This window comes from Sturnus vulgaris, chromosome 4 (assembly GCF_052056855.1).
Source record: "Sturnus vulgaris isolate bStuVul1 chromosome 4, bStuVul1.hap1, whole genome shotgun sequence".
Classification (NCBI taxonomy): domain Eukaryota; kingdom Metazoa; phylum Chordata; class Aves; order Passeriformes; family Sturnidae; genus Sturnus; species Sturnus vulgaris.
Window position 1 is genome coordinate 3,241,569 of NC_142246.1, and position 17,633 is coordinate 3,259,201.

At 41.6% G+C, this 17,633-nt stretch overlaps 1 long non-coding RNA gene across 1 annotated transcript in view; it reads right to left on the reverse strand.

Moving 5' to 3' along the window:
• Nucleotides 1-219: 219 nt before the first annotated feature.
• LOC148223845 (uncharacterized) overlaps nt 220-17,633 on the reverse strand; it is a 59,628-nt gene continuing 42,214 nt past the window's right edge. The window contains exon 3 of the long non-coding RNA XR_015803532.1: nt 220-1,334. This is a non-coding gene — a long non-coding RNA (uncharacterized LOC148223845). The remainder of the gene's footprint in view (nt 1,335-17,633) is intronic.

Here is a 17,633-nt window from a genome sequence, read left to right on the forward strand (position 1 = left end):
GGAATGTTAAAAAGTGAATTCTCCCTGGTTTCTGGAGCAGGCACTCAGGGGATCCAGCTGTAACAGCAGCTGCCTGGGTGACCTGGACATTTGAATTCCTGGTCTTGCTCCAGTCTGGTTTCAGAAGGGACAAACTGGATATCATGGAGCAAGAACCATGGGAACTGTCAGCTCCAGTGGCAGATGTAAATGTGGTAACTGCACCACCTCATCAGTGGCTTGTCTTCATTTTCTTCTGTCTTCACTCAGTCAGGATTAAAGCCACAAAGGAGATGAATTTCTTGTGTTCAGACTTGTTTATTAAATCTTATCTAAAGTACAGAAAGTTCTGCAACACTTCTAGCTACCAGCTAAAAGCTAGCAAAATGGAGGTGAATCAAGTTAGTTACAAGTTCTCTTAAAGCTAAACAGTCCAATAGGGAATTAACACCTGTATTATTGATACTTTTGACCCAATAACCAAAATCCTGTGACCCCCAGTGCAGCACTGAGTGTCCAACCAGAAACTACTGCCTGAAACCATGAAGAAGAAGGAAGAAGACAGAAAGGGACAACACCAAAATCCTCCATCTTGTCCCATACCTATCACTATATTATAAAAACCTCAAATTCCAAACCCTTCACCATGTGAAATCACACACTTCTATTTAACTCCACATCTGTGATTTTAACTCCATCATTCAAATTTGGAAGCTTCTCCAAGGCCTCAGGTCAAAAGCAGAGTTCTCCAGGGGGGTCAGTGCCAGAAAGCACAGAAAGCTGAAAACTCTCAGGTTTCTGGGATCCAACAGGCAGAGAACACCCAAGTTGTCATTTAGTGCTGGCTGAGCATCCCAGGGAGATCCTTCCTAACCTTCCTGCAGCTGGAAGTGGGCAGCCCTCATTTTAACAAAGTGCTCCACCTTCTACAAGTGATGCATCCCGTCTGTAACACCTTGCCTGTGCTTATTTTCCTTTTTATTCATCACCTGGTCGTTTGGTCTGCTCTGCCTGGTCCCTGCTCGGACACAGCATCACCCTTTCCTTCCCGAAGGAGATTTCCTGGCGAGTGTTTCGTGCATCCCGACTCACAGCGTCCCGCCTCCCACCCGGAATGCTGATGAAGAGCTCAGCGGTGCCCTCCTAAAAACAGGTACAAACCAATGGATGCTCCTCGCAGCCGCAGTTCCCCAGCCTCCGATGTTTCCATAGCAGCCAAAAGGATTCCGGACATGCTTCTACCACCCTCTTGTGTTGGCTGGCTATAAGAACAGGATTTATTTTGTTTTGCACTTGTTCCGCATTTTGGTGGGGTCCAGTCTTCCTCCTGGACATCATTCACAGAGCACAAAGGACTGGAAAAGAGGATAAACACTTTGTGAGGGTGAGGTTGTTGCAGGCAGAGGTTTGACCATTAAGTGAAGCAAAACAATGTTTTTTTTTCCCTTTTTCTCACTTTTTCATTTTGGCAGCCCCTATTAACATTATGATAAAATTGATTCAACTCACAAAAAAATGCACATCAGCAAGGAAGAAACATCCATTAGACTATGCAAGCTATAAAAGCATTTATTTAACATCACTCTCTAAATTATGCACATGGTATTAATTCACAATCTCCTTTTCCTGGCACTTCACTGACAGGCTCTCCAAGTTTTGATGGATAGTGTTTCATGGGATCTAAGGAGCTTTTCCAGTTCTCCTCACTTCTTCTGTGGTGGGCAGGTTGCCCAAGTCATTCTCTTCCTTTGGTTCCCACTTTTCCTGGGCAAGGAAGAGATCTTTCAAATAATTATCGATTCTGATACGGCCAGCATAATTTCTTCTTATTGATTTTTTTTTTCTTTTAAACTCCAGTTCTCACAGGTTGAGGCTTTTTATGGCCATCCAACAGACTGACAGCTTTGAAAGACCAAAGCTGAATATACCCTTTACTTCTCTGTCATCTCAAATGAAAATTTTAAGCTCACCTTTACAAGGCTTTACAAATGATGGCAGATTTTTTTTCCTGCTTTGCCTGCATTGCAATCCCCAGCTCTATAAAATGACCAGGAGAAGATCAGCCTGGGTTTATTTTGCTTTGTGGATGTGGGTGGCAGATGGTGAAATTACAGGGGGAAGGGAGGAGGACAAGGAGAGATCTCACACATATTTTTGAGGCAGATTGTTGAAATCCACAGTTTCCCTGCACTGTTACAACAGTGATGTTATAATGATAAAGCCTCTGAGCTCCTGTTAGAAATTGGACCCCATTAGAACCCATTCAAAATTCAATTTTGAAATTTTCCAAGGCAGGAAAAGGGAAAACACTGATAAAAATGCCCTTAGCTCCAATCTGTGCTGCTGTGGTGTCACAAAAATATTTTCCCAGCTCCTCAGCCCCATGGTCTTGCTCAAAGTGCTGTGGGGGTGCCAGAACTGGGGTGTGAAACCCAGTGAATCTGGGGGTTCACAGGAAAGACCCTTGCACGTCTTGTTTATAGAGAAATAAGAACTCTGCTGGTTGCATCTGGATAAAAAAGTAAATCTTGGGCTTGAAATATTGGTATGGGTGTTTTTATTGAGGCCTGTCAGTGAAAAAAAAAAGAGTATTTTCAGCTGGCTGGGAGCTTGGTGCAGAACTCTGAATTGCATACACAAACATCTACACACATACAAGTAAAAAGTTAGGTGGTAAAAATTCAGATAAAATGAATATCCCGTGGCATGGCTGTTGCTGCTGTTGCTGTAGTAACCAAGCATGACAATGTGTCAGACAAGTTAATTTTAGAGAAAGTAAACTGTTTTTTAAAACTGTTGGAGAAACAGATGGATTTTGTCTTAGAATGGACTCTAAAATGTTTGCTCTTTGGAAATAGAGGCAGACCAAATAAATACACGTTCACATCCCAATAGCTTGCTGAACTAAAAAGGCTTTCCAGATGTTTTGGGACCATCTTTATTAAATACGTCTCACTTGCTAAAGTATTTTTGTGCACCTCCCTGAACTGCTGTGTGGGCCAGTTCAGATTTGATTTTTTTTTTATTTTTTTTTGCTGTATTTCTGCTTGGCCTCCATTCTAAGCACCCTTTGTGAGAGCTTCAAACTTCCCCATTTCTCCCCATTTTAATTTTTCTCTGTGAAATGCTGATTTAAACATATAAGGAATTTCTTTGTGTCTACTCCTCTGCTGTTAATTTAATATCATCCAGTCTGCTTCCACCAGAATAACCTGAATTTTCAAAGAAAATGTGCCACACAGAATGCAAGATAACTCTTTTGGGGATCTGGGTATGATGACTGAAAATGAATTAATCACTGGACTAGAAAATGGTGGTTGCTAAGGCAGCAGTGGTCACAACCTGATTATTTGCAGGAGAAATAGAGGACAGGCCTAAGCAGCAATATTTTCACTTAGTCATTCAACAGGGTGATTTCCCAATGCTGAAGAAAACAATGAGCCAATAGAGGCAGGAATAAAAAACAGAGATGGAAAAATCAGATTTTCTTTTAACATATAGATTCAAAGTGTAAAAAACCCACCAAGTCAAGATCAAATAAGAATAAACTGAACACTCATGTCAATGAGAGAGAAAAGAAAGAAAAGCAGAAAGAGGCGGGGGGGGGGGGGGAAGAGCAAAACTAAAAATGAAGAAAACTTAAAACTTTAAGAAATGAAAATAAAGGGCAACTTCTATGACCAAGAAATTCTGAAATTAACTAACAAGAGCAGCTGATGACATGAGGGTAAACGCCATTGTAAGCAGTGCCATAGAAAATTTAAAATGTATTTAGAGCAAAAGAATTCTTATGAGTAGTAGAAACCCTTGCAGGAGACAGGGATAACCATTAGAACAATATCACACAATATCAAGAGTGCTCCCCAAACACTTCCATCCTGGAAAATTACAAAAGGCTATTTTGTATTTTGAGTGATGACAGCATTGTTTATATGGGGTTTAGTAAATCAAACAGCAGAGAATCAAACCTACCAAAGTCTCCCCTTTCCATGATCAGCCAGTTCAGACAACTTTCAGGAGGCTCTGATGGATCTGGCAGAGGAGCAGCTGATAAGTTGCTGTGAATGTTAATAAATCATTTCATTGCACTGAAATTCCAGAAGATGGAGGGACAGTAATAATAATATTGAGTAAGGCTGGACACCCTGCATCTGTCACTCCCACACAAAATAATGGAAAACCTGATATGAGATTCCCTTGGTAAAGGCTGTAAATATAATTAATGCCAATCAAACCTGTCTGGAAAATGGGCCCTGTCAAAGAACCTCAATTTTATTTCTTTATATTACTGTTTGGTCCTGGAAAACCTAGTGCTAAATGTAGCAGTCTTTCCTAAAATGCTCACCTTTATATTGCACAACTTCCCAGCTAAAAATAAAACACTACAAAATACCAATACACCCTCCTATGGCATCCCCTAAGGGGAAGGGAGCAGCCAAGATTTGCACAAACTCATGGTTGAAAAGGAGCAGCAACAGTCAGAGGGTCTGCAAAAACCTAAAAGATTTATCAGTAAATCACACACTTGGAAATTTTTATAAGGCAGTCCCTTATCTTCCAGTATAAACACACAGGGGCAGATTTTGGATAATGGGAAGGGGAAAAGGGAAAGGGGAAAAGGGAAAGGGGAACGAAAAATAAAAAAAAAAGCAACAGCTAAAGAGAAAAAAAAAAGAAAAAGAAAACTTAGAGAAGGAAAACTCAGGTAACCATGACGTGTGGAAGTCAGATTGTGTCATGGCATCATGGAATGCTTTGGGTTGGAAAGCTCCTCAAAGCTCACCTAGTTCCACCCCCAAAGGAGGGTTCCAATAATTGCAATAACTCCAATCCCCAGTGGTTGGAATTAGATGGATTAATTCCAGTTAAATGCTATATAAACTGCTACTGTTAGACATATATATGCTATACCATAGTTCTATGCTTTAATTGCAATCTGACCCCCAGTCCCTCTGCTCCCCTCCCAGCCTGAAGCTCCTCAAATATAAATATTCTTTTACACCTATCCACAAACTCCAAAAATTCTGCCTGACTTGTTACAGCAATGATTCTGCAAAAAAAGAATTGAGAGCCCTGCATAGGTGGTGTCAAAAAGCTGACCCCAAAGCAGTGGTACAAGACAGAAACAAAAATTAAATTATTTTGGGTTGTTACCTCTCTTTTTGGATAACACAACCTGGATGCCTGATGGCCCAAAGAGAGTTTCCAAACAGTTTTGACCAGTGTGATTTTAAAATGTGCTCTCAGGATATTTAACAGTTCCCCAGCACTGCTGGCATCTCCCATGGGATGCTGTAATGGGACTGAGCATCCCACAAGCCACACTCAGTGACTTTCAGGATCCAGCTTGTGTTTCCTACCAGGAGAAAAACTCACCCTACTATTGAAGCTTACATTCTCTCTTGCTTAATTTCTTCCAATTATTCTTAATTGTGCCCTCAGGAGTAGAGCTCTGTGAATAATTGATATTTTTTGTTTTGTTTTGTTGCCAAACTAAGGGGAGGGGAATTATTCAAGGTTGATTGGAGAGGAAGCACATTTGGTTTTTCTCACCATATAAAAAGCACTTCTCCCTGACATTTTTCAGGTCAAACAATACAGTTCAAAAACACAAAAGTGTTTTGTAAACAGTAAAGTGTAACTACATGAAACCTTAAAGCATCATTTGAAATGTGATAAAGTCAAAACATGACATTTAAAAACAGTGAACTGAGAGGTTTCAAATGCAGCAGTTTGGAGCAAGGGGTCAGATACAGATCAGAGTCAATCAAAATTGATGAGAGTCTTCATTTCCACTCTCTACACGCATTTTCTAGTGAGCTCTTTTCCCCATTTTCCTTCACAGATCACCCAGTTTTGCTATGATCTGACTCAAAGAGCTCTGCTTTTGGTATTGGTTTGGTATTCAGCTTACAGACAGGTAGATTTATGCCCCTTTCCTGAGCTCTCCTTTAGCCAAGCTCAACCTCATTAGTTCTGCTCTTCTCTCAGCAGTCAGTCCCTTCTCCCTCCTCATCATTTTTCTCTTTGTCTTTCTCTCCAATTCATCCTTTACCTCCAATTTATCAATATGTGCCTGGGCAGGAGGTGCTAACAATTGATTCCTGTGCTAACCTGCAAGGCTACTTTTCATAGATACCTGGGTTTTGTTATTTTTTCCTGCAATTACCATTTTTGGCTCACCTTTTTTTTTTTTTTTTTTTTTAATGCTTTACCAATCTCTTTGAAACACATTACAATGGCAAAGGTCTGTTCAGCCTTCTTCCTTTTTTTTTTTTCTCCTAGAAAAATGGTAGGTACCTCATTTGTAGGCTTGAGTTGGAAAAATCTGCACCCAGAGTGCTCCAGCACCTTTTCATAGTTTATGGATATTTTACATTGCTGTGTTCACAAAAATACCTGTTTCTCGCCCAATTCAAATATTCCTCAAATTTGCCTGAGGCAAAACCTCAATGCTCATGCTTGGTTCTTCCAAGGATTACTTAGGAACACCTGCATGCATGGATGCCTGAGGCTGTAATAAAGCCAAACCTGTCTGGATGAAATATTGCAGAGAAAAACATTGGAGAGACACCAAATTAGAAAAAGAGAAGAGGAAGAAAAATTCTCCCAACGTTTTCCAGCACATTCAAATGTCAGCTGGGCTCTAATCCCCTCCTTCGTGCCCATCTCCAGGCAGAATGATTTGATAAACAGTGAGGGATGGGGAGAGATGAGAACCCTGAGCACGTTTCCATAATTCAGCCGAGCCCAGCAATGTTTGCTGCCCCTCAAGGTGATCCCACAGCCAGTCCTGCTGCCAGGGTTTGGTCCTTCCAGGAGCACACACAGCCTGATGATGGAAGTGCTCGACGTGCCAGGATTTTCCTGACTTTTTCATTAAGAAATGTGTTATCCCTGCTCACGTGTTTGTTCAGCACAGATGCTTCACTGATTTATTTTGTATGAACGTACCTTGGCTGTGTCCTCAAAACCTCATTACTGCCTGCTGAATATCCTTTTCAATTGGAATTTTATTCATAAATGCAAATTTGCAAACATTGTTAATTGTGTGTCATGCATCAGAGTGATTACAACTCCATCTCCTCTGTTTTGACATAATGTGTATTTCATATTTTGCAAACCCACCAGCCTAGAAAATTCATAATAACTTTTCATTCATACAGAAGCAAATGTTCCCCATTGTTTCTAGAGCTAGTCAACACCTCCCAAGAAAGAAGACACTGCATTTAACAGGAATGAACTATGGTCATGTATAAAAGCAGCAAAATATTTAATTTCTAACAGGAAACAGAAGATATTCTCTCATTCAGGAAAGAAAATGCAGTAGTAAATTCATTTGTTTTGCATTGTCTGCAAAGAATTGATGGTCCAAATGTTTGCAACTATTATGTAATATCAAAGAGTAAATTAATAAGATCTAATTAAAAGTAAGAATAAAATGTCAAGATTTGTTCGATGTCATGTTTCTGGTCTTCATTTTAACAACTTTCTCTGTCATTTCACCTCTCCCATTTCTCCCACATTATGTGTTTTTTTCCCTTGTCCTAAAATAATTTACTTAATAATTTATTTTAAAATCATTTCAAATTCTCACCTCCTTTCCTCAGGATCGTCCTTGCTCTGCTACACAGTGGGCACAAAGAAAAGCAAGAAATGCAAATTTCCATTTGTTCCAGATGAGAGTGAAGTTCCTTCTGCTGGCTATGAGAGTGCAGACCTGGCAGTCCAAAATGCTGTCAAACCCTTTTCCCAGTGCTGCAGACCCCCCTGCAATGGACCTGACCTGCCAGGATTATTTCTTCACCTGGGAATTGGAGCTTGAAAGTGGCACAAGGGTGTGCAATTAAAACCCTGGTGATTTTTTAATTCTCAACAGCTGGACAGGTTGTTCAGCAGGGAATAAGCACAAGCATTGGCTGGTTTCTCACATGGAACCTGCTGCTCTGCTTTGTCAAGTTTGGATTCAAAGATGTTTCTCTCCATGTGGATACCCTTGGTGGCACAGCACATAAAAGGAGATGCTTTATCTTCTACAAACATTTAAGTGTTTTATTCTATTGGGAAACCACTTGGTGGTCCCCACTGCTGTTGCTTTTGGTACTTAAATCATCAATATTTTGGGTTTCTGAGTCATTGTTTTGGCAAAGGGGGTTTGTGGAGCTGTGCCTTTCTGGGTAGCCTTGTGGAGCAGATTTCCCTCATCACCATTCACAGTATTTCCTGCTTCCTATCCATTCAGGACTGAGGAAAATGGGATTAAGGACAGATACTCAGCTGCCTCCCCACTAAAGTAATTTCTTCAAAACTTGCACAGTCCCTTCCCATTAAATGAATTGTTGCTGCACCATTTCAATCATGACATTGCTCTTCCCTCAAATTGTCTGCCTTTAATTGGCCTCCTTGCTTATAGGTAAGTGAAGATGTCACCCAGGTAAAAGGTGGGAGGAGGATTGTCCATTGTGTGTTTATGAGAGACATAGAAAATGCAGTAATAAATTCCTAGTTAGGTTGAGCTGTTCCCTATGCTCTACAGAAATATCTACCACTGGCTGAAAGGCTCCAATTTAAAGCTGAGTGTTCTGTGTTTAATAATTAAATAGAAAAAATAGATATGATTTCTCAAAATTCACCTATAGATACAAAATTTGACTTTATCACTGTTTCCACACTACAGACCCCTTAGATGCCAGTAAAATTCAAGGCATGAGCTTGCTTTTTTCTTAGCTTGGATTGTCTACATGAGCTTTGAAAATGAATCATTTTTTTTTTAGTTATTTCTCTCAGGTTTTCCTCCTGTAGCTCCTTTCCTAATCCTTTCCAAGTTTGCCTTCGTGCTTTGTGGATAGCAGACATCTAAATCTGGCATGTTATTTCAAGCATTGCCCCAGACAGAACAGGAAGATGTAGAAGAATAGTACAAGGTAAGAACCCTTTCCCAACAGATCTGCTATGAAATATTCCAGGGAGAAAAAAAAAAAAAGGGACAAAAAGGAAAAAAAATGGTTTTATTACTGCTCAGAGAAGGTACTTGAGCCAGATAGACCTTCATGTGATTCATCAGGACAGCTGAAATGTTCCTCTTGTTATTTCCTCTAATAAATACTTTATTTGGTGATTTATGGTAGATATCTTCTATCTTGCTATTACAAACCTATGGAGATTTGACAGTAATTAATCATGATGAAGAGCCTTGCTTCTCAGGAAGGAAGAACATGCAATTCTGCAAGCTGTTAGTCAATAAAGAAACAGTTTTCAGGGATTCTTAATTGACTACCTTCATCACCAATTTACCCACAGAAAAGTTCTGCTAAGGATACCTTAAAGGGGAGATTGACAAATCAGAATAAAAAAGAACTTAGAAAATAAGATTCTTGTGATCAATTCCTCAAACCACTTCCCCACATGCAATTGGGGTTTTGATGTCTAAATTTATAAATAAAATAAGGTTAGGAGATCTGTGAACTTGTTGTAAATCTCTACCAGGGTAGGGAGAATTTAAGAAATCTTTAAGGAAAAGTGCCAGTGTATAGCAAGGAGGCCTATAAATATATCATGGTAGTTTAAAATATGTTGACTCCATAACTGTGAAATTCCCTGTTGCACAGATAAAACTCTTCAGCCTGAGTGAAGAGTAGAACATGAAAATTTATCCTGGGAACTTTGTCCTGATGAAAAGATCTGTGCAGAATTTCCCAAGTGATGGGATGAACCCAGGGAATCAGGGATCAGGAAAGATGCTCCCACACGTTGATCTGTGAGACTGCAGAAGATCCTGACACAGAAACTGAGAGAAATCCCATTGCTCAACACACTTAAAATGAGGCTGGGTACAGCAGCTGTTATCTATCTCTAGCACTGCAATAAAAAATAATAGGATGAAATCACCCTGGCACAGCTGGGGACATAAATAACAGTGTTTAGCTCTCAAACAGCTTAGGAGGCTATGGGTATATTCCAAACTTGTTCCATGGTTTCACAGGGTGGGATGTATTGCAGGGACAAATCTGGGAGGGAGCTGGACTCCACATGGTGGTAAATGTGTTCTCTTTGGATTCCTGTGGCCTTCATGTCTGCACAGAGAAGATGTACCTTGATTTTCAGTCTTGCCCTTTGTTCCAGTGGCTCCTTACCTGTGTCTCCAGCACCTACAACATCAATTCCCCTTTGTATAAAGTAACAAACAACAGGGTCCTGCAGCCTGTTGCTCCCTTCTCCACCTTCTAAACCCTTGGAAATGTTAGTGCTGTCCAGAAATCCTTTGTCTTGTCACCTGTGAGCTTTAGAACTGAAATATTTCTTCTTTGGTTCCCATATTTTTCTACTGCTATGTGTGCCAAGGGGATAGAAGACTGACAAAACCAGCTATGTTAAGTCTCTGATTTCTCAGGACACTCAAAAGTCATCCAAGGAAGGGATCCAGCTGCTTCTTTCAGGATATAATATCTGATTTCCATGGTCTAGACCTCCAGGAAAAGGTCAGAACACAGAATGAGCTCAATTGGTTATGGCATAATGTCGAGATGAGGATTTTCTTTACAAGGCTTAGTCCAGCTCTGGGAAAGACACCTTTATATTTGCTTTTCTTGTGCAGAGGGGAGAAATTCAAATTGTCTGGATGTGGGAAAATAACATCTGTTTTTCACCTGGCAGTGAGGGTTGGCCAGGTTTGTGTAAAACATCTCAGCAGCTCTGCTGTTCCTCCTGCCCCTCTGTTTGGAGCTTGGCACTTTATATCACTGAAGGTGATGCTACACGGCTCAAACTGAAGTGATGGAATGAAAATTAGGCTTTCAAACTTAACACCATTTCTTCTATTCCAATGTTCATAAAAACCGATTTTATCCTCAAGATTGCACTGAAGTAGTACTAAAAAAAAACAATAAAAAGTTGAAAAGGTGAATCCTTTGAGTTAAAAATCACCAGCACAATTTCTGTCAAGGTAGAGCAAGCTCAGTAGGTAGTAGTAACAGCCTTCTTTCAACTCCACACAGGAAAACAATCTTTAGCATAATGATCTGGAAAGAGTTCTTTGGAAGCAATTGAGGATAGGGATGTTTAACTCTCTTAGGAAAGACAACCTACAGAAACCTTGTGGAAAATGTCTGAAACAGAGGTTTGAGCACAGCAAGTATTGTGGGGTGTGGTGGGGTGCAGGCAGAGGTCAAACTGCAGGTCCAGAGTTTATCTCTGCATCAGTGCTCTTGATTTATTCTTGGGTTTTTAAATCATTCCCATGTGAAAACACAGGCACTCCTGAGCAGAGCTCTTGCAGCATTAGTGAGGAAATGCTGCCTGCAAACTCAGAGGCTCTCCAGGCTGGCAGGTGAGCCCTAAATCCTGCCAGCCCCGTGGATTCCCCATGTTCTGCCTCAGGGAATGGGAATGGGAGGGATACCCAGAGCATGGCTGGCTGGAAAGGGCCCCCTGCAGCTCACAGGGATGGAAAGGCTTTCCTTTCTGCCATGCCTGGGGATGCTGTGAGCCCTTCCCTGCCTTTACCTGTCTGGAGCTCTCAGCAAGAGCGTGGGGGAATGAGGTTGAGTGTCCTGTCCCCCCTTGCATGATCTCAAACCCAAATCACAGAGTCTGGGTGAAAAGGAGAAAAGAGATATTGGGAACTTTGGCTTTTGGCTTCAGAGATGTGGGGAGACCAGAGGGACAGAAAAAAGCAACACCACCTGAAGCCACAGTCCATGTAATCCTGTGAAAAGTGGGTGACCTTGCTCTGATAATTGTTTTACAAGTTATACAATTGCAAGTTTATTTAAAATACATATCTATATTTAATTTATACATCTAACATTTACTTTATACATTTTGCATTTACACAATGCATCTAATGTGAGGGTGCTGAGCCTTAGCACAGGCTGCCCAGAGCAGCTGTGGCTGCCTCTGGATCCCTGGAGGTGTCCAAGGCCGGGTTGGATGGGGCTTGGAGCCACCTGGGACAGTGGAAGATGTCCCTGCCATGGATAAGCCTTAAGGTTGCTAAAAAACTTGATCCATTCTTTTATTCCATAATCTAGTCCTTGAAGAGGAGGTCAGTATCTTTGTCCCCAGCCTGAATTCAAACCCTAACCCTCTTCTTGAGGAGTGTCCTGATGGCTTCACACCACAATTATCATCCTTTTTCACTTTTTCTGGGTAATCTACACTCAGTTTATGTCTGAACGGTAAAAACTTCCAGCAAAATGAATGAGGAGCTGTTCCTTTACCTTGCAAGGCTCTGTCGTTGAGCACAGGGTTTGGAATCCAGGTGATGAGAAAAGACAAGCACTTGATCTGCTTCCTGCAGGTGCTCTGATAACAGAGCTGGCTTGTAAATACAAAGTGGGAACAACCAACTGTGCAGTGGAAATCTGGAATAACTCTCTGCCAAGCTCTGCAATGAAAGTTCCTGCTTTTGAGAGAACCGATAATATTCGTCAGTCCTAAATAGAAATGAATTCCCTACAAAAATATACTCTGAGGAATGGGGGGAACTTAAAGTAAACTGTTGCCTTCTTCCTTTTCCTCCATGCAGAAACTGATGGGTTTTAGCTCAGGATGCTGCTCTTTGAGAATCCATTTTTGAAATCCCTTGCTCTGATGTGCATCACAAACAGCACAGCCTGTGGAGCTGCTCCAGAGCCCTGGGTGCTGCTCTGCCAGGCCAGGTGCTGCTCTCCTGCAGAGCATCTTGCTACAACAGATGTTTACAGCAACACAGAAGCCAATAGTTGCCTTTTTCCCTTTCTTTCTGATTTTTTTTTTAACCACAAAACAAAAACCATAAATTGTTTCCAATTGTTTGGCTTTCACATATACATATACATATACATATACATATACATATACATATACATATACATATACATATACATATTCATATTCTCCAACATTTTGTGATTTTACCTCAAAGTCTTCCAGAGTGTTTAACAAATTTGGAGCCTTTGCAGCATGCCCTGGCTGGGATAGAGTAAATTGTCCTCCCAGTAGCTGGCACAGTGCTGTGTTTTGGTTCAGTGTGAGAACGATGTTGATAACACATGGATTCTTAGCTGCTGCTGAGCAGTGTTTGCACTGAGTCAAGCACCTTTCAGCTTCTCCCACCACCCTGCCAGAGCTGGCTGTGGGCACAAAAGCTGGGAGGGAACACAGCCAGGCCAGGCTGATCCAAAGGGATATTTCAGACCATATGGCATCGTGGGGTGTTTTTATAAACTGGGGAAAGCTGGCCTGGGACCTCTGGTTGGGAACTGGCTGAGCATCAGTCTGTGGGTGGTGAGAAACTGCATTGTGCATCACCAGTTTAGATTAATTGTTATTATTTTTTTTTCCCCCTTCTTTTTCTGTCCTGTTATACTGCCTTTATCTCAACCCACAAATTTCTTTTTCTTCCCAGCTCTCTCCTCCACCCCACTGCCTGGAGGGAGTGTGTGAGCAGCAGGACACAGAGCTAACAAGGAAGCCAAATTTCTGACCTCCCTTTTCATTAATGTGTTCAACTATGGCCTATTATACCTCACACAGAGAGGGAAAGCTCAGTTCCACAGAACCTCTGCATGGCTCGAGGGGAACAAGTTTCAGCTACCTCAGCTAAATGTCAGAGAGACTGAGCCAAGGTCCACCAACCTCAACGAGAAGCTTTTTTTTCCCTTGACTTCAGTGAGCTTTAGATGGGGAATTAAGCCTACCTGCTAGAAGCAATAGCAAATTTTCAAATCCTTCTTCAAACCCGTCACAGGGGAGGAACAAAGCCCCAGAGCATGTTAATGAGGATGGAGTGCACTTGGAAAAGCTGTTTTTATTGGACTCTGCTCTCTTCAGACATCTCATACTTTCTGTAAGACATTCCCTTTCATTTCCATCCTCAGCTGCAGCTCACTTGTAATATCTGAGGCCCTTTTGCCCCTTGCTCCATTTTTTATGTTCCCATTTCAAAGACAAATTCTGTCTGCACCTTTTTTGTATTAAAGGTCACAGTCAAAGTTTGAAAGTTGGCCTGTAAATTCCTTCTGGTGGAAAGTACTTCTTTGTTAAGGCAAAGATAGAGAAATAACAAGTTCTGTGATTTAGGAACCACTTTCAGGGCATCTTTGGGACTTTCACAAAATTCTGGAGTCTGTAACACAGCCGTGTGCAGGACAAAACAAGGAGACAAATTACATTGAAAGCTGGATGATTGTGAGGGGTAGAAAAAAGTCCTATTCCTCAGCTGTCACAAACACCCTCAACCCACAGACATTTAGATTTTTTTTTTTAATCTGAAGATTTTCTAAATATCCCAATTCTCTATTCATGTTTGTGAGCAAATTACTTTTCTGGAGGGGAAGAGTACGGTTGCCAGTACCTGTTTCACATTAAATTCTCATCTGAATCTCCAAATTACTCATCAACATTGTTCTTCTGACTCTGCCTGAGGGCCTGAGTCGTTTACATGAAACACCCAGGAGTGTGTGCTGAATCCAGGTCTGGGAGTTGTTCTCCTGGAGCAGGAAAGCAAAGAGCAATCTCACAGGTTTGCAGTGTGAATAGGAGATCAAAGCACTTGAGCAGAAAAAAGAACCCTACAAATAACCCCCTTGAACCCAAAATGGAATTGCTGCAGCACTTCTCCAGGTTCAGTTTCATTCTCTGCTTCCATTCAAACTTTCATCTCCTCTGAGAACACTCTAAAACCACCAGGGTATAAGTGGAGAAACACAGCAGAGTAAGAAAGCACATGTTACTAATTCTTCTTACTCAGCCTTGTCTTCATTGAGTAAAGAGCCCAAAATTATCAGGGTGTATTTTCCTGAGGGGTTGAAATATTTTTTTTAGTGCTGAACTTCCCTGTGATCCAAAGAGAATTCTAATTTCACAGAACAATTTAAGATCCAGAAGGAATCAGAATATCAGAATGGTTTGGGTTGGGAGGGACCTTCAAGATCATTTCATTCCCCCCCTGCCATGGGCAGGGACACCTTCCACCACCCCAGCTTGCTCCAAGCCCCATCCAACCTGCCCTTGAAGAATGAGTGGCTGCTTTCTCTGGGATTTCCCAGAACAGGAAACATGCCAGAATTCCTTGATATTCCAAGGATTCAGTGAAAGCTTCAATGACCCTGTCCAACACCCAGATCTGGTACTTGTAGGACGAGATGTCGTGGGTTTAATCTGAAAGAGGGTAGATTTAAATTAGCTAATAGGAAGAAATTCCTCCCTGGGAGGGTGAGGAGGCCCTGGCACAGGTTGCCCAGAGAAGCTTTGGCTTGCCCCATCCCAGGAAGTGCTCAAGGCCAGCTGGATGAGCTTACCCTGATCTTATTATTTTGGGGTTGGTGTCTGGCCTAAGGGCCATTTTATTTATCTACATTCACTTTAAACCCCTTTTCACAGCCAAACCAGCAAATATGAGCTTAGCATGCTTGAGAGTTGGGCCATGTGGGAATACAGCAGAGTTTTTCTGGAGAAGATCTGTAAGACACTGAGGCTCCTCCTGTCCTGGACCCCAACCAAAGCAGCTGCCATGCACCTGGCTGTTCAAGAATCATTTAGGCCAGGGGATGAGCCAAAAGACTGTCCACAGGTCTAAAGTAAATTGCCAGCCTGCTGCTATCTTCACTGCTTGCACCAGAGTAAAGTGCTGGGCTTAAATTTTTGCAGGGTGAAGGATTACTCACATACACTTTCCCTGAATTTTTTATCCCTTGCATGGAGAACGAAGTGCAAATGTGCTTAAAGCAGAAAAAAAAAATATGATCTGATGAGTAATTCCTGCTACAAAATGAGAAAGCAATAGCTCTTCCCACTCTCGTGTTTTGCTCTGTGGGTTTCCTCTACAGGGCAGAATTAAACCCCCCCAGCAGTTCTGCCTAATGATGATAGCCACAAAATTAATTTCTTCAGACTGCCACTTGCAATTACATTCAACTGAAGGTCTGACATGGTTAATGAAACCATGGAAAAATGCAATTCTCAGAGTCCTAAACCACACAAATACATATTGATGGTATTGGGGAAATGAGCCAAATTCCTGATAGGACACACGAAGACATAAACACCAACACACACGTATTTTCCATGGTGGTTTCTTGTGATAAAAAGGATTTGAATTCTTCAGAAATTCTACACAGATATTTGAAAATAAATAGAAGTGGCGTTTGTGATGTCAGTTGCCATGAGAAAAACAAAAATGCTGAATAATTGACAGAATAATTTAAGAGGGAGGCAAAATTGATCAAGGAGGTATTTTTATCCTTGGAAAGCAATGGGATATGTGTAAGGCCACTGCTGTGTGGGATTATTAGATGAAGAAGTAATAATACACTGTTATCCCACAATGCTATGGATCCAACACAAAGCCTATTAAAGTCTATGCAAATGTTTCCATTATACTCTGTGGCCTCCCTGCTGATCCACGAGAAAATCTGATTACAAGTTCACGAAAAATAAATATTCCCTCTCCCAAAAGTAGCTTATTCACAGAATCATAGAATAATTAAAGCTGGAAAAGCCCTCAAAGGTCATTGAGTCCAGCTATTCCCTCAGCACTGCCAAGGCCACCACAAACCATGTCCCCAGGTGCCACATTTACACTCCTTTTGCACATTTCCAGCAACAATGATGCCACAACCTCCTGGGCAACCTGTTCCATCTGAATCTGCCCTGTTAGAGCATGTGCATTGGAGAACAGAATTCCAGAGCTGGGGTAACCCAGGACTTGAATGGATCTGAGATGTGTTGGTGAATGTGCTCTACACCACAACTTTGGATTTAATTTGTGCAGATGAAGGTAAAAAAAAAATCATTAGCTGTTGACAAATAACTGTAGGACTACATGAAAATGAGCTCAGGGGTTTCAATGCAGCTCCTACATCATAATCTGCTAATAATTTTTACACCTTCCCTGTCTCCAAGCACCTTGTAATCTTTCTAATGGGTTTATAATACTTTTGTGAGACAGAGAGGGGCAATTTCATTCATCTTCACAGGTGGAGAGGATGGCTTATGCTAATAGGTCTCCACAAATCAAGGGATGGCTCTGGAAAAGGCTCTGGGATTCAACCAAGCAGCATCTAATTCCTGTATAACTTGTGCCTACTTTTTCCTGTACATGACAGAGGAACTCCAGCAGACTGAGCCATGAGACACAGACAACACAAAGTAGAAAATGTGTAGGAGATCTGTGGGTTCACATGCCCCTTGTGTTCAATTGCAATTTTCCTCTTGGGTTTTGTCTTCATTTGAGCAACATGGAGCTCACCAGTGCTCACAAAGGACATAATCCAGCTTCTTCCAAGAAATTCCCAGGGAGTTTCCTGGAACCAAAGCTGATTTTCCAGTTAAAGACATTGTGGCAACCACATGTCCTTTTGCCCAGGTGACTTTGCTCGGTGCTTGCTCAGCTGTCAATCTGAAGCTGCTCCTAATTTTAATTATGAATAAAGGAAGAAGGGAAGATCCCTGTGCTGTGGTCCCAGCATCATTCCAGTGCCTGACAGGAGCCTGGAGAAATTCAGTGTGTCTGTGTCAGCCCTGTGCACTGAGACAGCAAGATCAGACTTGACAAATCACCAAGTTGACATATCAAGGCAAAGAAGACTCAAGGACAAGTTTACCACCTTGGAATGTTCAAGGTCAGGCTGGATGGGGCTCAGGGGAGGCCAGGTTAGTGGAATATGTCACCT